At 37.4% G+C, this 26,028-nt stretch overlaps 1 protein-coding gene and 1 long non-coding RNA gene across 3 annotated transcripts in view; one reads left to right on the plus strand and one right to left on the minus strand.

The window, feature by feature from the left end:
• The window catches only part of ESR1 (estrogen receptor 1), a 167,171-nt gene that overhangs the window by 22,755 nt on the left and 118,388 nt on the right, over positions 1–26,028 (plus strand).
• The window catches only part of LOC118165079, a 23,402-nt gene continuing 4,748 nt past the window's right edge, over positions 7,375–26,028 (minus strand). The window contains exons 2-4 of one of the 2 annotated variants that reach the window (XR_004749842.1): positions 20,049–20,132; positions 11,930–12,045; positions 7,375–8,439 (exon numbers count right to left, since the gene is read on the minus strand). This is a non-coding gene — a long non-coding RNA (uncharacterized LOC118165079). The remainder of the gene's footprint in view (positions 8,440–11,929; positions 12,046–20,048; positions 20,133–26,028) is intronic. The other variant, XR_004749841.1, reaches the window with a different exon arrangement.

The following is a 26,028-nucleotide window of genomic DNA, read 5'->3' on the forward strand; positions in this document are numbered from 1 at the left end:
TTTTCTACATGTATATTCTTAGAAACTTCTTGTTAGTGACATCATCATATTGCTGCAAGAATGTGTGAGATTTTACTACAGGATTATGATGATACAGAAAGGAGGATAAGCTGGCAAAGGTGGAGCTTGCTACTGAGGCAAAGAAGGTCAGAGAAACAACTATAGAGACAATGGAATTATATCACTAAGAGGTAACCTGATTCTTATTGAACTTTTTTTTTGTTTTGTTTTTTAATTAATCTTGATCCATTTTAAATAAAGGAATAAATATATGACTTTTTTTTTTTTTTTTTTTTTTTTTTCCTTTGCTAAGCTTTAGCAACCAAATAGTGGCTAATCCTATCAGCTTTCATCTCAACATTACCAGTACTGCCTACAGTCTTTTCCTGGATGGATTCTGACACTTCAGAACCTCCTGATGCAGTCTGCTGATTTTTTTCAAGACTCCTAGATGTCGCATGTGAAAATAATTTGTCTAAGCTGCTTTTTGCAACCATAAGTACATCTCAGATATTCTGCATGGATAGACAGACAGATATTTGAAAACTCTGTTTTCCCCACTGTGTCTTACAGATGGTTGTAAGCAGTTCAAATAATGCATTCACATTCATGTTTTTAACATGTGGGAAACCTTGAGTAATGGTGAGGAGTCTGTGGGGGTTCTTCTTGTGAGAACTTGTATGATGATGGAAAATTTTCTGTGTGCCGCTATGAGCCCTGAGGAGTTATCCCCCAGCGTGAGGAAATCTGTGACCAGCCATTTTTCTCAGTACAATCCCTCTTTTCTGTCACTTAAGAGATGCAGTTGGTTCCCATTTTCCAGGGAGAAGGTACAACTCTTTTACTAACTCTTATGATTTACTCCTTGAGACCTGATACTGTAACGTTTATTTTATTTTATTTATTTATTTTTTTTTTTCATTGCTGGGGGAAGTGAGGAACATAAACTGATATAAACTTGGGGGAAAAATCAGTGGGGAGGACAGAGATGGGAAGAGATAGCTAGATCAGAGACTAGATGAGAAGTAAGTTTAAATATGGCTTGGGTCAGCATGGACACTTTCAAAAGATGGACAGATACCATGGTAATGAATATAAACATGAAAACTTAATTAGATAAGTCCAAAAGGACAAGTAACTGTGTATTTTGCACAAGCTTTTGTCAGGTAGATACATCATTTTAGTTGTGAGGTGCTTGTGCCCCTGTTACATGATATATTCAAGGGTGAGCAGACCTCGGTTTAGATCTTTGTCTGTCCTGTTAGTTGCAGAATGGGAGCTCTTAAGATGTGTTGTCATTTTGCTTTTCTGTGCTCAAGGGCTCGTATAGCTGTGCATTGTTATGCCCCTGATTCCACTCTACTTGACGTAGCACTCACCCTTGTTTAATTTTAATCATAGTGTTCAGCACTGTTTGCAAACATGAAGTGGTTATGTCTTCTGTCCCCGTGAATGTGAGAATGTCATTATGACCGTGGGTCACTTTGGGCTGCCTGTCACCTGTACCTGTGGAAATGAGTTACTGTAGACACAACTGGGTTTTGCAGGGCCCTCAGAAGTTGATTCTGTATTGAGCAATATTCCTTCTTTTGTGACATTGCTTCCGACTCTTATGATCTTATGCAAATTTTGTAAAATGTTTTAACTTCTGGTAATAGTCACTTGGAAGAAACTGGCAAACTTTAAAGCTTTCCAGGAAGATTTCTTTACACTTCCTTTAGAGAGGATTCCCTCTAGAAATGGCTCAGGACCTTGTGGGAACATGTCTGTTTCCAACAAAATAAGAAGTTAGAGGGAAGACTCTTCCTGTGCTCCAAGGACAACAAGGGTTACAAGGATATATCCACAAGGCTGAATTCTGTGGATGTTGTACAGACTTCTTGGCACATCACTCTCTAGTTTAAGATTACTATTTTTCAATCAACTAGTTAAAAATACCTCAATTAGTCTTGCTAACTCTTACTCCAAGTCTTGACTTTTCAGAAATGCTATTCTACTACAGGTTTTCATCAGCAGGTGTAGAGTATTTCAAAGCTACTTTTCTTACATACGTGTAAATAAGATGCAGTCTACTTATACCTCACTGTCCTGGAATCCATGAGATCAGACATTTTGATTTCATATTTGAAAGACGTTAGGCTAAGCAAACATAGTTTGATTCAAATGAGCTCCAAGAACAAAAGGATGGCTACCCTGCATCAGATCAAATGTTTATGTAGCCCAATGTCCTGCCTACAGCAGTGGTAGAGGTGTATTCATAGTTAAGGATATAAGAATAAACTCAGGTTAAACTCCCGAGAATGCTCCTCCAGTATTCAGAAGTCTCCAACTCACAGGCTTCCTGAGTTAGTATCTTTCTCTTCCAATGTGTTACTGGCAGTGTGAATAGGGGTTGCCTTGGAAGACAAATAGAGTAAGGAACAGCTGGATGCCAAGTTTTAGTGACTGGTAGTTAAAAACATGGCAGAATCGTCAATTTTTTAAATGAAGAAAAAAATATCAGATACACTCTGCTGCCCAAAACATGGTTGCAAGAGAGGCAAGTTGTGTTACCAGGTTCATAGGATCATAGAACCATAAAATGTTTGGGTTGGAAGGGATCTTTAAAGACTATCTACTACAACCCCATCTTTTGCTAGATGGGGTTGCCTGAAGCCATATCCAATTGTGATGGTTTCGCTCGGGTGGGTGACCGAGCTCCACCACAACTGCTCTCTCACTCCCCCTCCTCAAAGAGGAACAGGGAGAAAATACGATGAAAGGGGCTCAAGGGTTGAGATAAGGACGAGGAGATCGCGCAGTAATTATTGTGATGGGCAAAACAGACTCAGCATAGGGAGATAGTAAGATTTATTGCCTATTACGAATGAGCTAGAGAAGTGAGAAACAAAGGAAAGAAACCAAAAGCACCTTCCCCCCCATCCACCCTCTTCCGCCTCCTCCCCCCGAGCGGCGCAGGGGAACGGGGGAATGGGGGCTATGGTCAGTCTATAGAAATTCTTCTCTGCTGCTCCTTCTTGGTCACTCTCGTCCCCTGTGCTGTGGGGTCCCACCCACGGGATGCAGTCCTTGCTGAACTGATCCAGCGTGGGCTTCCCACAGGCAGCAGCTCTTCAAGAACTGCTCCAGATATGGGTCCGTACCACGGGGTCCATCCCTCGGGAGCAAACTGCTCCAACCTGGGTCCCCCACGGGCAGCAGCTCCTGCCAGGTCACCTGCTCCTGCGTGGGCTCCTCTCCACGGGCTGCAGGTCCGGCCCGGAATCCGCTCCGGCAGGGGCCTTCCACAGGCCGCAGTCTCCGTCGGTGCAGGCCCACCTGCTCCACCGTGGTCTCCTCCACGGGCTGCAGCGTGGAACCCTGCTCCACCGTGGTACTCCATGGGCTGCAGGGGGACAGCCTGCTTCACCATGGTCCTCACCACAGGCCGCAGGGGACTTCTGCTCCGGCGCCTGGAGCACCTCTCCCCCTCCTTCTTCGCTGACCTTGGCGCCTGCAAGGCTGTTCCTCACTCCTCTCACTCTCCCAGCTGCTGTGTGGCGCAGCGTTTTTTTTCCCTATCTTAAATCTGCTCTCACAGAGGCGCAAACAACATCACTTATTGGCTCAGTTCTGGTCAGCAGTGGGGCCCTTACCAAACATGGGGCAGCTTCTAGATCCTTCTCACAGAAGCCACCCCTATGGCCCCCTGCTACCAAAACCTTGCCACATAAACCCACTACACCAATCTGGTCTTGAACACCTCCAGGGATAAGGCATCTATTACTTCTTGAAGCAACCTGTTCCACTGCCTCACCACCCTCTGAGTAAAGAATTTCTGACCTTATAAAAATATACCCTCTTTCAGTTCAAAACCCTTTGTACTGTCACTACAGGCCCTTGTAAACAGTCTCTCTCCATTTTTCTTGAACCTCATTTAAGTACTGGAAGGACACTATGAGGTCTCCCCAGATCCTACTCTTCTCCAAGGTGAACATCCCCAGCTCTATCAGACTTTCTTCATAGCAGAGGTGTTCCAGTTCTCTGATCATTTTTGTTTGACTTCTCTCTGTGCAATCTTCATAATACTATTCTTAAAATGATCTGGAATATTAGATATTTACAAATAAAAATTGTTGTTTTGTTGCAGAAAAGTTGTTATATGCAGATGCCTGTGAATGTGTCTTTCAGAGGGACAAAGTGGAGTACATTTTCCTTATTGCCTGCAATGAACCACAGTCATGAACTGTGAGGATGAAGCTGGTGTCTTAGTTCGAAGGCAGGGAGTTCCAGGGTCTCCCATGACAATTTCTACCTGAGAGACATTATTTGTAAGAGGCAAGTTGGTTTAGTACATCTGTGCCAATTATTTCCCTCTAACCCATAAAGATGGCATTGCTGCTAACACCTGTTTTTATTACTGTCCTCCAGAATTCAGACATTTATTTCCATGAGAAAGGCAACTCCAAAATGGTGTTATCTGAAAAAAAAAAAAAGTCTTCCAAGAGATATTATACATTATGTTAATTCAACATTGTCATGGAGCAAAAGTATTTGCCAAGACCCACAGAGAGTGTTGAGTGAGGAAAAAAAGCACAGGCTTTGGTTAATTTTAAAACAACATTCATCTAATGCAGAAAACATAAATCTTTCTGATTTCATTGCTTTATTCAACAGCTTTGAATCTGTACACATTCTTACTTCCCATTTCTTTTTTTCATCTCAGACTTTTGGCATATATCCAAATATGTTGGCTGACTAACCTCCTCCAAGAAGTCTATGCTTTTATACTTGTTAATATTTGCTTTCTTTTTTGGAAGCACTGGAAAAATTGTATATTTTGTAATGTATTCACTAAGAATTTTTTTACTTCAACTTTGCTGTTCCTTCAGGCCAGTGTTCTTAGGGGTAGACATTTATTTATTCTGTATATAGGATGTTCCTTTCACAAACCAGACTTCTAGTTAATAAGTGGTTATCTATCACTTAGCACCTACCTGCGCTGTCCAAATAGAAGTTAATGTCCATTGTACAAATATTTCACTTCTGAATATAAAATGGTAAGAGCAACAGCAATTAGAATTTCATAGCTAAGTCCTGAAGTTATGTCTCATTTTTTATAACATTTTCTTTAAACTGATTTTAAAATATGTCTTTATGACATTCAGATTCATTCAGATTTCCTGCAATACTGTGATAAGAATTAAACAAAAATTAAACAAAATCCTCAAGGCTAGCTTTTCCAGTGATGAAATCAAAGGTAAGCACATCACAGGTAAATTACATCACCTATTCCTAATTTGGACAGATGCCTATTTTCCTGTATGAAATAGCTCAACTTATTGCTTTTTTATTTATAACCCCAGTGCTCCAGGGTGTACCATTTTCTGCTTCATTGCTTCCTGCAGTGGAGCATCCAGAGCATTCTGCTCTGATATATTTTCCTTAAATTTGTTTACACTGGGAAATCCTACTGTCATAGCTGTTATATTCTGCAGTACTTGAGGTGTGGCCTCACCAGAGTACAGGGGGACAATCACTTCCCTAGTCCTGCTGGCCACGCTACTTGTGACACAAGCCAGGATGCTGTTGGCCTTCTTGGCCACCTGAGCACACTGCTGGCTCACATTCAGCTGGCCATTGACCAATACCCCCAGGTCTCTTTCCGTCAGGCAGCTTTCCAGCCACTCTACCCCAGCCTGTAGTGTTGCATAGCATTGTTTTGCCCCAAGTGCAGGACCCAGCATTTTGACTTGCTGAAATTCATACAGTTGGCCTCAGCCCATTGGTCCAGCCTATCCAGATCCCTCTTCAGAGCCTTCCTACACTCAGGCAGAGGACTCAATCCCCCTGTTCAGATTATTGATAAAGAAACTGAAGAAAACATACCTCTTCTCCTCCCCTGCCCCCTGTCCCACCCCCCGTCCCGCATCTGTATTTCAAATGGTAGTGGTTGGAATGTATTTTTTAAGTGAGTATTAGCTTTTATCTGCTATTATACATATTCCTTTTTTTTTTTTTTTTTTTTTTTTTTTTCCCTAGAGAATGTTCCTTTTTTTTTGAATTCTGGTAACATTTACAAACAATATCACTTGCTCCACAGTTACTTCATAGTTTTCATTTTCAAGGTCTTAAAATATACCAATTTGTTTGAAGCCAAACTATTACTGTATTCACAGACATCAGAATGATTCAGCTTAAAGCAATATGCTGTTTCCTATATGTTTTTCTATGTCAACACTGACTTTATCACTAATGGTAGCCATAATGTTCTTTGCCATAAATGCTGATCGTGGAGCCACTGTGGCAGTGATACCATACTTTGCCTGCTGAAAGCATTAATTCTGGAACAGTTTTTGCATGTTTCAGTTTATTCTCTCCTAGCCACTGGGGTATCATCATGACAATAATACTTTAGTATTGTCTTCAAAGTGAAAATGTACAAATGCTTTGGAGAGTTAATGAGTTAGAACAGTAAATGAGGACTATAATTAATTTACCTATCAACAGTGACTCATATTTAAGTAGAAACAAACAAATTTGTAGAGAATTCAACCTGATTGTAAATGTGGTTTTTATCCCTTTTTTCAGTAGGCTTCCATTAGCATGCAAGAAACTTTTAATTCATTTAGATGGTTTGGAATAGCAGCTGTATTTTCCCATGTATGTTTGTACCAGACTGCACAATTGAACCATCTGTTCCAAAACAAATAACCCCTTAGATGATCCCATACTGACTTTGTGGACCACACCAAGGAACTAACTCAATATGAGTCCTCTCTTGAGTAGATGATTACATCTGTACCATGTAGAGTTGGAATTTATGTCACTCATATGGCACTGAGGCACAATTCTTAATAAGATTAATGTTATCCTGGATAATAAGAGAGCTGTACCTGAGTGAAAAGGACATGCATTTTGTGCCTGGTTGCAGGTAGCTGGTGAGGGAATCAGGGCCTTGAGGATGAATCATACAGTGAGCCAAGGGAATACTGTATTTGAACTTTTGTATAATCTTATCTTGTGCTTCAGGAAACAATACCTTTGGAAACAATATTGAGGGAACCAAGGAACCATGATCTACCTGTGTAGTATTGTGACAAAAAGAGCTACTGTAATCCTTGGATGTTGAAACTGGGAAACAGCATGAGGAGTAGAGTGCTCTAAATATACCAGCACAGAAAATAGTTCCCTTTGTTGAAGGGAAACCTTTAAAAGGCTGTTGAAAATTTGAAAAAGGAGACAAAAATTAGTTGAAAACTGGAAAAAATATCTAAGAGAGTAGAAGTCTTCTGGTTTATCAAAGTTTAATATATATATTAATATATAATAGCTTTTATTTATTTTCACAGATTTAATCACATGCTTAAAGCTTTTGCTGAACTGTGTTCACAGTTAATACAGAGTAAAAATGCATCTTTTATTTATTTATTTATTATTTATTTTAACCCTTTCTTGTATTAAGCAGATACCCATCTTTACCGGCCCTTTTTTACTCCTGTGGATAGGAATGTCTCATTCTACCAACAGGATAGACTGGAAGAGAGAACAAATTAAGTTTAACAGTACAGTCAGATTTTAATTAACACATTTGAATAACCACAATGCTACTTAATTGTAATGAATTAGAAATGGATTTGGTGTTCCAAGAGGTATATTTTGATGATAAAGTGGTATGGTTCTGCCTATGTTAAATTTTCTAAACATTTTTTTGGTCCTGAAGTACCACTGATGATGGTATCATTAGACACACTAGAGAGGGTGAGTATCCAAAATTTGTAATGTTGAATCATTTATTCCAACTAGGAGGACAGAAAATGGTATCTGAACTGCTTGTAGAGCTATTGAACTGCACTGAGTCTTCTAATGTGGCTGGAGGCTGCATTGATGAACTGATGTCAATGATTTACAGATTTTTAGAATTTCTTCTCCCCCGTCTCTCTCTCTGCCCCTCTCTTCCTTTTGTATAGAAAGAAGCCATTTGTGATTAAAAATGAAACAACAACAACAAATGAAACACATTGTGTGTGGAATATGGGAAAAAGATACTTTGCAACGATTACCAAACAATGAACTATTTTGAACTCAGTACTTTTTTCCCCACTTGTTCATTCAGAGTAATGAATATTGTATATGGTAGTTTGCCTGGGGCCCTTTCAAATGTACCAGGAGGATTCTTGTATGGAAAATGACTGCTGTTGCTAAGTAGCCACAAGAAGAAAATTGCACAACTGGAAAATATGTCTTAAGGGAAAACATTATTTATTTATTTATTAAACCACTTACAGTGGCTCTCAGACTATTTTGACTAATCCTACCACTTCTCAGTGCAGTTGTATCTTGTTCAGCTGCAGATCCTCCAGTGAAATGCTGACAGACATCTGGATTACAGTACAGTGGTATCTTCTCCTACACTTTCATTTCTGTTTAACAGAAACCATTCCCATACATATATACCACCTGTGGACAGCAAGGATAAGATTGCACAGCTGGCTGTCAGGAATACTATTTGCATGGTTTCTGGTCATTAAAAGTTGCCTTATTTCAATTCCAGATTTCTTAGTTTTGTCAGAAGTTCAGATCCTACAAAATTACATTATAAATAGATGTATTTTTTGAGTCATACACTTCATTGATGGATGATATTCAATGATCAAAAGCTTCATAGTTGGATCAAGAAGCTAGAAAACAGTATCTCTACTAGGTTTCATCCTGCTCCATTACTAAATTGGTATGTTTTGGGCAAACACTGCAACTTCCCAGTGTTGTATAAAGAAAGAAGTTGCTGACATTTAGTGTTTATAAACAGTTTTGAGAAAGCTGGTTAGTTCTAGTGTATAAAATGTGATATGAGATGGGGCGGGGTATTACATAATTACAGGATGTATATAAGGTTGGGACATAGGGATGTGAAAAATGTGGATGTGTCAGGCACAAAAGACATGGGTGATGATGATTTTTTATGAATTATTGTAGGGTAAGTGACAAACTAGCAATGCTAAGCATTGCAGGACATGATTACTGCTTTTATGACATATCAGTCAAGGTCTGCAATTACACGTACAAATATAAAAGTAAGCTAAGCTCTGAATGATGTGGCAGATTCATTTTAGAATTCCTTTGCTTTAGACACTTACCAAAGTTATCCTGGTAGTTCAGACATAGGAACTATTAGTTTAAAATTTGGCAGGAAGCTAGTCATTTGTAATGAGAAATGTTCTAGTGAAAAATAGTTTCTGTTTTTCAGTTGGAACACTGTAGTTTATGTTAATGTAATGTCTTAACACCTCTCTCAAGAAAATAAGAGAACAATTTGTAATTGCCTTTCTATGTTTTGAATGGAAGAGTTGCATGTATTAGTAACATTGTCATCCAAGGCTCTAATGAGAATGTAGAAACTTTCTTTCTTTGACCTCACACTTAAATATGTGTTCGAGGAAGGATGTGTCCAGAGAAGGATATCAGAAATACAAATCTTGTTTTGTATCTAAAATTTTTGATCTAATGATCTGATGAATATTTTAATTAATTTTTTTTTCAGACTCTGTCTTTCACAGGCAGAAAGTTTGCCTTAAGGCTGGCAAGGGATAGCTACATACTCTGTGCACAATAGGTTTCTGAGTCTGCTTTTCTGTCTTGGTGCTATGGGTCCTCTATAGCACGTATAATTTGCACGATGCTATTAGAGTTCAAACAGATGCCAAGTGAAATTATCTTCCTGGCTTCTGGACGCTGCACTTTACAGTATTGATCTAAAACTTATTTTCTGTGTTTTATATGAAAACAGACTTTGAATAAAGTGCAAATTGTTCTAGGAGGAGGACTAAAATGTAAGTTTTCCTTTTCCCAAGTGAAAATTCTAATCACAAGGCTTCAGTCTTACTTCTACTCATACTTTCATCACTTAAAATAAAATAAACAGCCAACTTTTGTTAAGACTTCTTTTTAAGTTGTGCTACATGTGTTAGGCATTCTCAGAGCACTCCTTCCAAATTGTCAATTGTGGATTTTAATGCTGTTCTGCCTCTTTTTCATATCCCAGCCTGTTTTAGTCATGAAACTGGGTACCCAGCTGCTAAGGGAAGACAGCTTCAGTGCTATGCCAAAACAGAAGAGCAATTATATCCAGGACTTTCAGATAAAGCAGGGATATTTTTAATGACTTTAGGTTTCTCCAGGGGTCTTAAGAGTTGATTTGATGTGTCTTTTTGGATTCTACTTTTGGATGTAATGAAGGGAATGGATGAGTGTTAAGAAGTTTTTCTGTAAAGAGAATTACCACTAGATCATGCAGAGAAACATCAAGAAACAAGGTTCAGAACAAGAAAAAGAAGGTAATTTTCCACAAAGGAAAAAAAAAATATGTGAAATTTCCTGACAAAGGCTGATATGGATACAAACAGTTTAGACAAGTTGAAGGGAGAGTAAAAATGACTTGGAAGATAATTTAATTGAGGTTTATTGAATTGTATTAGACTCAACAAGTCCTGTGAGCATAAAATAGAAATGATGAGAATATAGAAGAGAAATGCCACATGTACTTGTCCTGTTGTTTCTCTTTACAGAACATCCATTTGTAACCACAATCGCTGAAGGTGGGACACGGAACTATAGGGATCCTGGGTCTGAAGCAGTATGGTATTCACGAGGAGATATTTCGTATCTCCTCCAGTCCACTTCCAGTCACCTGAGACTGTTTCCTTTTCCAAAGGAAGTATGAATCAATGTGAATAATTTAATGCAAAACATTGACAGCTGCCTGGAAAAACAAAATGAATGCTTCAATTCTGCCTTTGATTCATGAAATGAAAAGGCCACAGGAGAGAGCTCTATACCAAATTTGAATGTGAACTTTATTAAAATTTGCTATTTTTGAAAGTAAATTGTGTTGATAATATGAGAAGAAAAAACCCATTTGGAAAGATAATAATGGATATATCTGATATATCTGAAACCAAAAAATTTTTTAAATTTCTTGTCTTTTTTTTTTTTTTTTTTTTTTTTTTTTTTTTTAAGTTCAGTTCATGTTTTTAAAAGCTGTCTTTTTTTCTTTATTTGATATGGGTAGGAGTTAAATACACATAATATATTTGAAATATATTTGTTGTTCCATACATTTAGGAAGTGTTAATAAAGCATCTATGAGATTAGGTGAAAATTACTTAATGCCACAAGGAAACTATTTATGCTATCTATGTCAGTTGTTTAATGCATTAGGCCACATTTCAACTGAAAGTACAAACATGAAAGATAAAGGTAATAGTATCTTTTAACAAAAGATTTGGGAATGCCATTTAATCATGTTTGTAGAGAGGTTCTCAAAATCAGTTGCTTTCTAGAATAAATAATACTTTTGCCTCTGTTTTATACTGGTGAATTATTCTGACTAACCTTTTTTTTTTTTTTTTTTTTTTCCCATAAGGGCATGAGTAGAAAGCTTATAGCTTTAGTCTGCAAATGTACACCTCTCAGATATATACGTAGTTATGTGTATATCCAAGTATGTATACTTAAGTACCAATACTAACATAATGGCCCTTGAGATAAAAGTGCATGTTGCCCACCCATAGCTGCTCCAGAGGTTATAGGTCTCTAACTACTGGGTTATACATGCCAACTTCACATAGTGTCTTGGATAGCCTAGAGTGTCTCAAATGACATGAAACTGATAGATTTAGGCTTAGTGAATTGCACTTAAAGGACTGTTAAATGTAAATATAGCAGATTGTTTGCTATTTGGATTATACGGTATTTTTTCATGGGTCTGAAGGAACTTCTGTAGTCCCAGACACAAGGAGTACTAAACTTGACCTGGTATTATACTCAGGGAAGGAGACAAGCTTTTGTAAGGCCGTCTGGAAGCCAGTAAAACAATGGTAATGAAGATTTGCATAACTACTACTCTTAAGTAATGTGGATGAAGCCAACCATCCAGACATGTTCTACTTACTTTTTTTCTTCAGACTTCTTGTCTGTACAACACACTGATGGAACAAGGCCAAAAAAAATCAAATAATTGCATAGATTCAGGTGTCTATCTTTCATAATGTAAGTGGATGCAGACTTCTGAAGAAAATAAAAATGTCTGTAAAGATTTAGATGTGGAAATTTAAGACTATTGAACAGCATCTTAGCCTTTTCAAAATGCTCTAGACCTGCTAACACATAAAAATTGTTTTATGATATTTTGTGACTACATCTAAAAACGCTGTCTTGTTACACTGGGTTCCCTTAAAATAGGTGTTCAATAGATTAATTTTTCTATTGTCATACTTTGTAATTACTTAGTGATGTATTGTGAAAGGAAAAAGTATGGAGTATGTAGCTGGAGTTAAAGACATTTGTGTGGAATTCAGGGATTCTGGAAAGCAATTAGGGTGATGCAGTGACAGGCATTACTGGTCACTTAGTTGTCAATAAGCATGTCCCACTCATTTGAAGAGAGGTTAACTTTGGTAGTGTTTTCAGAACTTCAGCTGCTATGAGATGATCAGATTCTGATTAAAAAGTTGTTCCAGCTATTTCTGCTATGAAAGCAGTAACCCCTTCTTCTGGAATTTGGTTTTTGTGGTGCTGTGTGCGCTCTTTTAGATGAGATTATAGTATCTGAATTTTCACACTGGAATTGTTCCACTCTGTTTTCACTCCTGATTGCTTCTTTCTGAGTCGTGTTTTTAAGCTACACAAGAAACTTTACTTGTGAAAATACTTCACACTTCAAGTTGGTGGTGCTTCATGTAGGAGACATGAAGCTATTAAACAATGGATCTCTATATAATATGAGGTAAATGACTCAACTGCTTTGATCTCATGTCCTCAAATCTGTTCTGTTTAGGCCAGATGTATTGACTTGCAAAGCCTATGGCAAGATTGTCATGTTCATGGGATTTCATAAACTAATAAATGTGGGATACTAGAATACTAGAAGGATGTGGCTGTTTTCAGGATTTTCTGTAGCATGCTAACTGAGCTCCAGGCCCTGCTTTATTTATTATAATGTCTGTAACTACATGTATATATATATATATATTTAAGCAAGCAGATCCAGGTTGATAGTTTTTTAACTTATTTAGGTAGAAATAACAAAAGACTATAGGATCATGTAGTCTTGCTTCCAGATCATTTCTTGAAATATGATGACCTTTGATAGGAATTTACAAGAGCCCTTGTTTTTTCTTTTTGCCAAATATGATCTTAAAGTTACTATATCTGTTAAAGAAAAAGTACATTAGATTCAAATGGAAACATTTTCTCTCCACTCAGTAAAATAAATATGCTTATCTAGAAAATGTTTGAGATGGTAAGGTTACTCTGTTTATCTTCATGAGCTTTCACTCATGAGAGCAAAATAAGTCAAATGTGCCTTTGGCTAGAGATGTCACAGGGTTTCCCTAGCTGCTACTGGCACTGTATGGGAGATTAAAACAAATGACTGTTCATTCCTTTAAGGCTGAGAAACCGTGCACTTGAAAAAAATAAAAATAATTCAACTTTGCTGGAGTTCAGATATTACTACAGTATCTTTTATGTTTTGTTTGTTTTTCGTAGGTTCAAGGGAATGTAAGCAATCAGTGGGAGACTTCTATCACAGAATCAACTGCTAGTTGTGTTAGTGATGCAGTGGTGCTTTGTTTTAGCATTTGCTCCTGTATTTCCTCAGAATCAGCATTTCAGAACATAGGTGGTATAAAATCATACTACCTAGCAGTGGATTTTTTTTTCTTTTAATAATAAGGGCCATAGCATTTAAACATATTTTGCATTGATGGAAATTTATTCATGAATAATCATATTGATTTTACAGGGATTATTTATTCATTGATTTCAGTGGGGATGCAGCCATGCAAATTTGTCAGTTACTTTTTAAATTTAGATAATGTCCATTTATTTAATTTAATCAAGGGTAGTTTAATACAGTTGGGATTCTTCACATAAAATAAGTAGCCATCTGCATTCAGAATACAATTCTGTTCTGTTACAGAGCAGAAGTAGGTTTGTAATTGTGCTTTTATTTTTTATGTAAATTGTATTTTATGTTATTAGATCATGAATGCTGAACAGCAATTTAAGAATACTAACAGGGGAAGAGGGGGTGAAACTGGCTGGGACCATAAGCTGTGTGCAAAGACACAAATCCAGAATTTGCACTGGTAACATTATAACTTGTGTGTTAGAAATATTTGGAGCAATGATACCACATAGTGATGTTGGAGATGCCTTTACAAGAGCAACAACAAATTGTTCAACATATATTTCAGACTGATAACTAACCAATTTTGTTTACTAGCCAAGATACAGTCTGTCTGACATTTCAGTCTTCTGGGCAAACATAGCATCCACTCTTCACTTGCAATTGCTGTAATGTTGTTAAATTAAGTTAAACTACGTTATAAGAATGGATTTAACTCCAGTCTCAGTTCTAAAGTCAATACAACTGATTTATGGCATCAGCTCAAGAAGACACACCTGTTCAAGTAGATTCTAGATACTTGCCCTAAAATCCTTGCCTCACTAAATATATTCCAGAACTGCACCAAATTCAGTGGATCACTCTCTCAAGCACTATAAGAAAATAGTGGTTCACTGAAACATAGGTGAAAAAATACAAACTAGTTTTCATCCAAACGGAAGTGTGAGCATTGCAGGATACAATTTTGCATGAAAAGAGGAACTTTTTCATCCACTTCCAAATGTTTTGTTGAAGTATACTACGTATCAGGGCTCAGACTACCTCAGAATGACACTCTAACAGTTTTTTTATCTGAGGACTGAAATATGGGGGTTTTCACTGGGGTATGTTTAAGTGGGGAATAAATAACACGAGTTGTTTTTTAGGTGGAATGCTATGTAGTACTCATTTTACTATTTGGAATACTAAAAGATATTGCAGTGACTGGTGGTGAAGGTTTAGAGGTAGTCTGCAATAAGTAGTCATGGGTGCAATGCGTGTGTTTTCTGGGTGTTCAGATTTTGCAGAACGCAGTTGACACTAGATCTTTGGAGCTCTTTTGATTAATTAGCAGTGACCATATGATGGTGTAAAGCAAGAACAAGTTTGATTCTGCTTCAGTAGCAGATGCAGGCTTTCCATGATAGTACTAGTATGATAAGGAGTATTTCTGTAATTTGATCTACTCATATTCAATCTTTCTCTGAAAAGAGAAAACATAGGAATTGCTGCGATATTAATGCAGAATTGATCTGTCAGCCATAATAATTTGCTTAAAACAGCCTTTTAAAGCCTATGTGAAAACACCTTTATTTATAAAGATGTATAATGTACCTACCTTAATATTATGGATAAACAATTTTTGAACTTTCCATCACTAAGCCTGTATTTTTGGCTTACTGAAATTAACAGTATATTTTATTTCCTATTTCTTAACTGAACAGTATATATTATAGAATAATATTTTTATCCCAATAAAAATAAATTAAATCACATATTATTATTTGCCAACATTGGCTAAGTTCAAATATTTAGAAGTTCTTCTAAAAATGACGTTTTACTGCTTGGGTTGTTGCATAGAAATGTGGAAAAATTTATGCATTTTCATAAAAAGTTTTGAAAAGCAAAATATTTCCTCTTGGTCTTAACAAACATTTTCTTTTGCAAGCACTGCATGCTTACACAAAACAAAATAATTTGTTAAGGAGAGCATAGGTTAATAGGGGTAATAGAAAATAAATTAACCATATAATACATATACATAATCCATGGTGTATTTGAATCAGTTTCACCATGACCAATGTGAATGTGTGGTGGACAAATGTCTCATTGGCAGTTTGCCTCCTTTCTGCTTTGCCTTGGTTTCTCTGGGTGTGCTTTTGTGGTACACATAAATTAATCTAAGTGCTGGCTGCTTCTGAAAAAGGTGATCTCCTTCTCCCCACTCTGTCTGTGTACTTCTGAAGCTTCCCCTGTGCTGGCTCAAGAGCCGCACCAGCATGATACTCACATTTCAGAACACAAATAAAAGCATTTTGCAGATGTCAGTCTCCACGCTGGGAGTATGGAAGGGGACAGGAATGCAATGGTAGGAGGAGGGTTACCACCACTTTTGTCAGCGGTTCACCACTTGAACTGTATTGCAAAACTATTCTTTTTAAAGGCCTGACCAGTGTTCCAGATTGCCTTTCCAGGCTGGCTTTTAGGAATTTGAATTCCCTGAACTCTGAAATGTGGATGTGTTTCCTCTGTGAAATGCTCCCTGAGTTCTTTGGGTCAGAAGAGCCCAGTGACTCACTGTGCATGACCCTCAAGTCATGCAGAAGCCGCTGAGAGTGAGGCATGCCCAGCTTGTAACAGTCTGCATTGCTCTTGAACTTTGGCACCTAACAAACAGGTTGCAAATCAGTATTTGTAACAAACTTAAAAGCCAGGGTCTCTAGCTATAATCACAAATCAAATTCGCCCCAAGTTATTACCAGACAGCTGGACTAGTTGCCCTGGAGTAGCTTTCATCCAAACTACTACTTTCCACAAAATGGTGGATGGATGCAAACTAAATAATTACAGTGGTCCCTTTACTTTTTTAATGCCTCAACCATGCCCGAAGATTGTTTGGAGTAGTGCTATTTGGCACATGCCAAACTTACTCCAGGGAATATCCCAACAGTTAACAACTGCTTTCCAGTGCCTGAGAACACCTGCAGGTATGTTCTCTTTTCAATAGAGTCAATAGAGTAAAAGCAGCCCATAGTTTCATCCATCTCTAGCTTACAAAATAAGTATTTCCCTGAGGAAAATGCCTTTAGCATCTTCCCTGACACCTTGTCTTTGCCAGCCATCCTCTATGAGGTTGGCTGACACTGGTGTCCACGTGCTAACCTCCCTGTAGTGGCTGCAGCCTCTGTGGTGCCACCTGCAGTGTCACAACGTCGGGTCTGAGCTCTAATGTGTCACCAGTCCATGCAGCTCTGATGATATCAAGACTGTTTGTACTCTGGGATGGAAAATCAACAGCAGAGGCTGCCAACACTACCAAGTATTTTCTTTTTCTGTGATGAGGCCTTTCTAAGCATACCTATCCTACTCAAAGAAGTGTGGTAGGAAGGAGGTTGTGTGAATGATGTATTGTTGAGGTTTCAATTATTTGATTACCTCATTTAGGAAATATTAGGAATAACCCTATCACACAATAAGATCTGCAATTTTTTGATGTTTTCCTAGACAAAAAAAAAGAAAAGAAAAAGGAAAAAAAAACAACCAAACAAAAACTTTAACATTTAAATTAATTTACTGTAGCTGCAAGAAGTCTGTAAAAGTAGTGTTGGCAGCTTTTGAAGGTTTCTCAGCTGTAACATTGCTTTCATGGAAAATACCAGCCAGATAAAACTAACCCTGGATTTTCTATTTTTTCAAATCAAATATCAATATTTTTATATTATATTTCTCCAATGCCAATGATTCCTGTTCATTATTACCCTTTCTCTAAGTCATTGCTAATAGATAATAGTTGCTTCTATGGTTTGTAGACTGTTGTACTAAACAACTATGGGGACTGTGTATTTCACAGGAATGGGAAAACTATGGCTCTGATGGGTTTCTGAACTTATAGGGTGAGCCTGTATTGCAAAAAGAAACATTGCATTAAATTATTGACTGCTCTGTTTCAGGAAGACCTCCATCTTGTTGCACAAAACAATGAAAATGGTAGTAGAACAAATAAAGATAGGGGTATGCTGAAATAATAAATAACTTTGACCTTTTTTCTCTCCCCCAAATGTTGGCATTCAGTTGTGTCCTTTGATCTTCCGTTCCTTAAACAAGCTAATATCTGCCAAGAGAGTGCAACTGTTACTGAATCACTAAAGTCCTATTTGTTCCGCTTGACAGATGACAATGCATTTTTGTCTTTTTAAAGAAGCATAGAAGTGACTTTGAAAGCTTTCACTAACCAGAAGCCTAGTTCTTTTTCAGTCTTTCTTTCTTTCTTTCTTTCTTTTTTTTTTTTTTTTGGGGGGGGGGAAGGGGGGGGAGGAGTTGGGGTTGTTTCTAATCTCCTTGAGACAGCATATTGCAGATAATTGTGATGCCATTTTCTGTTTGATGCTGGTTAGAGCACACTGAAGTTGAATGATTTTGTTGTTGCTCATTATCCATACTGCTCTGGCAGGGAATTAAGTCTTCAATAGTTGTAACATATATTGATGCTTCAGTGACATAATGGCTAGTTTCACAGACTGGTTGAGGTTGGCTGGGATCTCTGGAGGTCATCTGGTCCAACCCCCCTGCTGAAGCAGATTGCGGAGGACTGTGTCCAGTTTGAGTGCCCTTTGTAATTGCTTTCCTTGTAATACCCTGGTCCTTTGAACAAATTCTGTTATTGGTAATTCATTAGTTCTGTAGAAGTTTCTTGTATTTGCAGTTGAATTGTGTGATATCTTGTTCAGAAGAGTTTATATTTTGACTTTATAAAGCAGATCTCAGTTTTATTGAATAAATGTAACCATTTAATGGAAGCAGGAGATACGGGTCTATTTGAATTCTCTGAAGAAATGGCAAAGCTTTTTTAGGGTGCTATTTTCAGTCACTGGCATAAAGCTGGTTATTCAAATCTACACTATTAAGTAAACATTCTTTGTTTTAAGTGTGCGTATAATTGGCACAACAAGAACCAACCTTCTGATGGTGATCTTAGGTGCTCCTAGGTACAAACAATAATCATTGTAGAACTGAATATTTTGCATCACTTTTTGGTTCAGATTGCATTGACTATGCTTGTAGACTTGTTAAGTCAGTTTTAAAATTGGACTTCTTCTCTGGACTAAGGAGTATACGTTATATCACAGAAACAGAATTTTGGAAAGTTTGCAAGTTATTCCCAAAGAATGAGATATAGCCTCTATGGCTGTTAATTTTGGACTTCTCTGATGGTTGAAGATGATGTGTGAGGATCAGAGACTTAGGCCCTGATCCAGCAATGCACTTAAACTCATTTTTATCTTACCTCATCATGATCAGTTCCACTGAAGACAGTGACTGATTCATAACATGGAAAATATAGTGCAACCCTATTTTGGATTATATATTTAATACAATCTCTAACACTTTTTTTTTTTTTTAACTTTAAAATCTGAAAGTATCAGAAATGTCTTATAACAATTAATTTCAAGATCTTTATGGGCCTTCGTATCTGTAGCTTAAATATTACGGAAGATGCTGTTAATTATCTCCAAAAATACATCTTTTGAAATATATAGTACATTTCTGCTACATAAAAGGGATCATATAATCCGAGGGAACCTCTTACTGAAACTTCACTTCTAGATGGGTTGATTTTTTTGTTAGAATAAAGAAATATTTTGTTATTATTTAAAAAAGAAAACTATCAATCAAAGGAGGACAGAAGATACAGCTCCCATTTACAAAGATTTGATGAATTGTTAACTCATGGCATATTTTTCTACAACATCTATCATCCTTCTCCTATCTAGAATATCAAATTTGCTATTTCACTTGGAGTTTGCACAAGATAACTGTAGTCAGTACCTTTCCTGCTGGACATGACCATTTTTAATGTACAGCTGCTGACAGACTGCTTTTCTAGACAATGTACTAGATGGATGACCAGTAGCAATAGTGAGTCAATCAGATGTGTCCGTAGTTGTTGCTGGACTGGTGGTGACAATAACAAGTCAGTTCTTGACATCAGGGAGAAAATACAGGAAAGTGTGTAGCAGCACTGATTAGTTCAACAACTAATAAACCTGTGGATATTTCAATTTGTATCTGAAGCTTATGAGGACAGGCAGGGAATAAAACTGAGATATCTTCCTTGCATGGCAGTGGAAACAGTCCAGTGGCTCTGTGATGATCTGAAATTGGGTAGAGAGAAGATAAGGTACACCAGAGGACTTGATGTGCAGGTTATTCACCTGTATACGTAGCCATGCTTGCAATAGCAGAGAATAAAGATTAGCAATAATTAGTGGAACATCCAAAGCAAAACCAATTCTCTGAAGACAAACAGAAAATGAGGGACTTCTGCTACCTTTTACTAAAGCCAAATATTCCTGTAGACAAGAATGGGTTGCTGAAGATAAATTATCTTGCCAAGAGTTACCTTGGCCTCACAGTCACAGGAAATATAATCTCATGGGGTAGTAGGGCTAGCCTCACTACAAGGAACTTTCTGTTGAAGGACCAGCTGCCAGCAAAGAAATGTGAATATATGAGGTGTTAAAACAAAGCATAATATCTTTGAATACTGTTACTAGAAAGAAATAGATTGAAGGAACTGGGCCATGCCGTTAGTTTGATTCTATATCATCTTCTGGCTTGGGGTTAAACTCTATCTTCTAAACACTTGTACACTCTGGTCACTTTGGTACATGTCCATGCCATCATGTGTATGTACGGGAAAACATTGTCAGAGAGGACTAGACATGCAGAATGATGCTTCAGATTGACTCTTTTGATGAAGGCAGTCATCTCAATCAAAAGAGGCAGCTGGCTTTATTTTGTACAAGCCACAAGAGCTGGCCAACCATGTAGCACCTCAGACTTGGTGGGTGTTCAAACATATATATGCTATTGACTTCTGAGAACAAGCTGATCCAGTATTGGGACAGTGGGCTACAAAAGCATTTTGGGTCTGAATGGGAGCATTTTACAGAGATGCTGAGAAGGTAAGGAGAGGACAATAAATAGATCCCTTATATTTCTTAACTCTCATTGTTATAGAGTCTCAGCCACAAACTGAGATTTAAGACATTGATCAGGCCAGCAAATAGATGAATTGAAGGGAAGGGTGTCTTTGCCCTTTGAACCTTCTTAGTTCCTATCTAATTTAGGGAGAATCACAAGCCAATTGAAAAAGACAGGTAACTTACCTTGATGAAAGTGCAGCAGAGATGAAACCATGACATGGGATATTGAAATTAGGCTTCTGTGGAGAACAGGAAAGAAACCGATAATCAATTAACCTATTAATGTCTTCTGTTTGAATATTTTGTTGCAGATCTGTGTATTAGATTCACAGAATCGTACAACAATTTAAATTGGAAGGAGTGATAAAATGTCATCGCATCCAAATATCTGCTAAAGGAAAGTCTATTCGCGTCAGTTTGCTCAGGGGCTTGTTCAGCTGAGTCTCAAACTCAAAGGACAGGGAGTCCTCAGCCTCTATGAACAACTTTTTCCAGTATCTGACCCCTTTCATGGTAAAAAAAAAAATTCCTAATATGTTTGGAATTTCTAAACCACCTGGTTTCATGTTGCCTCTTGGCCTGCCACTGTGCACCTCCAAGAAGAATCTGTCTATTTTTTATATTCCCTGATCAGGCAGTTGTAAATAATAAGGTTTACCCTGAAACTTTATTTCTGCAGAATGAGCAGGTCCTGTTACCTGAAGCAGGTTCTCTTATGCCAGGCACCCACGTGTTTGGGGTCTCTGGAATTTCTTCTTGTACTGGGAAGCCCAAAAGGGAATAAAGGTAACATGAATTCTGAGAGGCCTAATCTGAGACCTTTATCTGTTGCAGTGTCACTTGAAAGTAGAGCAAGAGATAAGAAAAAAATAGTCTTCAGGCAGAGATTACAGCACAGTATTTGAAATGATGTAACTGGGACAGTTTACCTGAGGAGAACATCATCATGCATATTTTGCATGCCGATGGGTACACTTGCACAGGAGTATTTGCCTGAAGGAGTGTTTAACACAGGAGTGTTTAAGCCTGAAATCTGAGAGGCCAATGTTGTTCCTTAATAGACTGTCATGCATTTAGCAGAAAAATGAGTATTGAGAAATAACACTGAGTGAGGCTAATTAATTATGAAATATGACTGATTAGTAAATGGAGCTGACATCCACTAAAAAAAACTGCTGAAACAATGGAAGACTCTGGGGGAAGGGATGGGGGCAAGAGGACCGGGGAAAATGTGTGTTTATCTGTGCTCTACAGACTGTTCAGTTTTTTTTTTTTTTTTTTTTTTTTTTTTTGGCTAATTGTTATATCTAGAATATCTAGATGTTATTTCCACGTGGATTCCTGCATTACTCATGTTCAAATTGGTATGCGTAGTTCACCAGAGGTACAACCTGTTTTCTGTTAAGTGATCTGAAGATCATTATTTGGATGCTATGTGTTATACCAAAGGTACTTTATCAATTTAAATAATTACATTTGTTTAGGGACGTTACATGGGTATATTGCAGTGTGTGCCATTTACCCTGAAATCACCTCAGGGTACTTTAAGGTCAAACTAAATTAAGAATTTATGAACATGGAACACAGGTATCACAGTTACAAATTTATAACGGTATCACAGTTACAAATTTATACTGCTATCTGGAAGGCTTCTTCATGCTGTCTTCTAGTTAAGACACTCACTTAACTCATACCTAAAGTGTCAGTTCTTGTATGAAGCTCAAGCTGCTACGCTGGGGAAACTGGCATGTTTTTATAACCAGACTTTTTTGAATTTTCCTAAGAGTTCATTCAGATAAAAGTCTTTCCTACCAACACTATTCTCATGTCTCTCCTCCAAGGTACCTTTCTCAGATTTAAGGTGCTTGTTTCAGCAATGTGTTTCCTCAAACTGTCCTCTCGCAACTAGAAATAAGTTAGCTACAGTTGTCTTCTTCACCTACCTGGGAAATGCTGAGATTCTGTGCTCAGTTTCACACCTTGAATCTCAAACAAAACTTGTTAGTCACAGTTAATATCACCACATAAATGGGGTTAACCATTTCTGACTAACTCTGGGAGTCCAGGCATGGTAATGCTTGATCCTATTGAAGATGTCTCACCCTTAATACAAAGCTGTCTTCTTCCTGAAGACTTTCAAAGTTCAACCAGAGGGATGCAGTCAATGGCTCTATGTCCAAGTGGAGGTGGATGACAAGTGATGTCCCTCAGGAGTCTGTCTTGGGACCAGTGCTGTTTAATATCTTTATCAATGACATAGGCAGTAGGATTGAGTGTTGCATCAAAAGAGGAGTGGCCAGCAGGTCAAGAGAAGGGGATTGCCCCTCTCTGCTCTGCCCTTTGAGGCCTCATTTGGAGTACATCCAGATCATCAAGAAGGATGTGGGTCTACTGTGGGTCCAGAGGAGGGTCATGAAGATGATTGGAGGCCTGGAGCACCTCTCCTATGAACAAAGGCTGAGAGAGCTGGGGATTTTTAGCCAGAAGCGAAAGCTCTGAAGAGAACCTCCATGCAGCCTTGCAGTACTTAAAAGGGGCTTTTAAAAAAGAGAATGACTTTTTACATGGACAGATAGTGATAGGACAAGGGCGAACTTTTGCAAACTAAAAGAAGGGAGACTTAGATTAGATGTTAGGAGAAAATTATTTGTTCAGAGGGTGGTGAGGCAGTAGAACAGGTTTCCCAGAGAAGCTGTGGATGCCCACTCCCCGGAAGCGTTCAAGGACAGATTGGATGGGGTTTGAGCAACCTGGTCTAGTGGGATGTGTCCCTGCCCATGGCAGGGGGCTGGAACTAGATGATCTTTAAGGTCCCTTACAACTCAAGACATTTCATGATTCTGTGAAAGTTTTCTTGGTAGCCTCCTTTCAAAATACTAACTCATGGTGATCAGTCACTCAAATTGATTTGTCTTTGAAATAAGCACAAAAAATTAATATGAACATGGGATACTAAGCTCCAGCTTTGCTTTCAGAGCTCATTCATTTTTTAAAATGAAGCTAGATCTATGAGGAATGGTATATTATGATGCTCTATTTGTGGTTAAGCAAGGTATATTCTTTAATGTTAAATCACAGTATTGTGGTGCTACTTGTCTGCTAGTGAACATCTCGTTCACAAGTGGTTAACATTTTGCTTAGGAAACCACAGAGATGTCTTTTTTCTTCCTTTTTTTCTTGCCTCCCCTCTCCAGCCCCTGCTTTCTTTTTTCCAGCCTGCATGAAAACATCTGCTAACCCTTTGAAACATCAGTATTTGCTAATATCTTTTGAGTTTGTCCAGAGTACTCAGGTATTTTGGCCCATTTTATGTATGTAGTAAGTCATTTATCCTGTATGGCTTGGGCATAATTGTTAAGTCTTATCCTCTCCCATCTTTCATAGGCACAAAAAAACAAAACAAAACAACAACAACAAAAAAACTGAAGAAATTCACAAGCTAGTTATATTACAGCATATCTTCTATTCCTTTAAGAAAGGGTACATTTCTACAGATTGTTTTCTAATGCTGAGTTGAAAAGGAAGATGGTATCCCATTTTGGTGTCAGGAAATATAGTCTGCAAATCTGGGAACTGAAATCAACGTTATAACTGACACAATAATCTGCACTCAAGCCTGGACTCTTACTCTGCCCCAGAACAGTAATGAAAGGGGAAAACGTTTTGTACGCTCATCTGGATGGTAGCATGTCAGTCACTTTTTTGGGAAGTTTCATGCCCAGTCCAGTCAGGACTAGGAGCTGAGAGAGAAGAGCATGTTCAGTCAAGAGAGCTTTTTAGAAATATTAATTTTTAAAAATCTTGCAGAATTTCAAAGGTTTAAAAATTGGCCAAATGTGGGTGGAATTTCAGAGGAACAGCAAAAGGCATTTTTGAGTCAGTTTCAGGTCCTTGCCAGATTCAAAGTTCCTGCTCATAAAACCTATAGTAAAAAAAGGACTTTTCATTTCAAGAAAAAAGGTTTTCTAGAAATCTTTAAGATGGGAAAAGCAAAACATTTCTGTCCAGTTGGCTCACATACTTCCAAGTCAATCTTTCTGAACTCATCCCTGATGTGTAAAATTTCCACCTGAATGGCAAAAATCTGATCACATCATAAATAGCTGTAGGCGCTCTTAAAATGAAAAAGCATTGGAATACCTTACCAAAAACCTACCCTGACATCCCAGCCTATTTTTCTTTTTCTTACACAGATAATTTCAGATAAAATATATAATATATATATAATATATATATATCTTCTCACTCAGTGTATAGACAAAACTGAAGGTATATCTAAATGATATAAATTAAGGTATATCTAAATGATATAAATTAATAAACATGTGGAATAATTGTATTCCACTGTTTCTTGTTTGGAACAATAAATATCTTGAGCAAAGGCTATAAAACTCCCTAAATACATTTGACATGTGAAAGAAGAAACTCTCCTTGTTATCGTAAAACAAACATAAAGTGTAAATGCAGAATTAAAAATCTTTGGTCCAGCCTTTTCATGCCATAGATTGTTTTGGTAAATTATGTGGGGGCTGGGGAAAAAAACGTATGCATCTTCAAATCAGCTTATAAAAATTTTAAATGTTATAAACTACCAATAACAGATTGAAGAGCTTATCTCTACTAAGAGCCTAAGGAATTTTTCAGCATACCTCATGCTTTGCTGAGTGGTATCAAGGGCTTTATTTTATTTATTTATTTATTTATTTTCAGAGAAGATTTGTAAAGCAGTGGGGTAGATGGTGCTGTTCTCCAGCTGTCTATCTTGAGGAGTTTCCTCACTGGACTAAACACAACATAATTTCTCTGTAATGCTACAGTGGAATCTTGGAAAAACATAATGTTCCTCCTGTTATGTGCAATAGATTCTCCTTTAATTGCAGCAGCTAAAAAAAGCTTCTATCTTTATAGTTGTGGAACCAAAGCAATGAAGTTTATGGTCTCTCACTGTCAGCAGGTTTATGGAAAATTTATAGTATATCTTCTCAGTTCTGAGTTTACCACTTTCTGTTGGAATACATACCAAAACTAGCACTGAAAAAAACACCCAGTATAGGATTAGGAATATAATAATGCTATCATTAAGGATTCCTATAATTTGAATAGTTTTCATATATGGTTTTTACTTTCATCTCCTTTTCCTTCAAACTGCTATTTTATTTTTTCCAGAATCAAGAATCTGTTCTGTTCAGGCTGTTTCTTCCTCATTTTCTTTCCTTTTCTTTTTTCTTTTTTCTTTTTTCTTTTTTCTTTTTTTTCTTTTTTTTTATTTTTTCTTTTTTTTATTTTTCTTTCTTTTTCTTTTTCTCTTTCTTTTTCTCTTTCTTTTTCTTTTTCTTTTTCTTTTCTCTTTCTTTTTCTCTTTCTTTTTCTTTTTCTCTTTCTTTTTCTCTTTCT

The sequence above is a fragment of the Oxyura jamaicensis genome, chromosome 3, assembly GCF_011077185.1.
Source record: "Oxyura jamaicensis isolate SHBP4307 breed ruddy duck chromosome 3, BPBGC_Ojam_1.0, whole genome shotgun sequence".
Classification (NCBI taxonomy): domain Eukaryota; kingdom Metazoa; phylum Chordata; class Aves; order Anseriformes; family Anatidae; genus Oxyura; species Oxyura jamaicensis.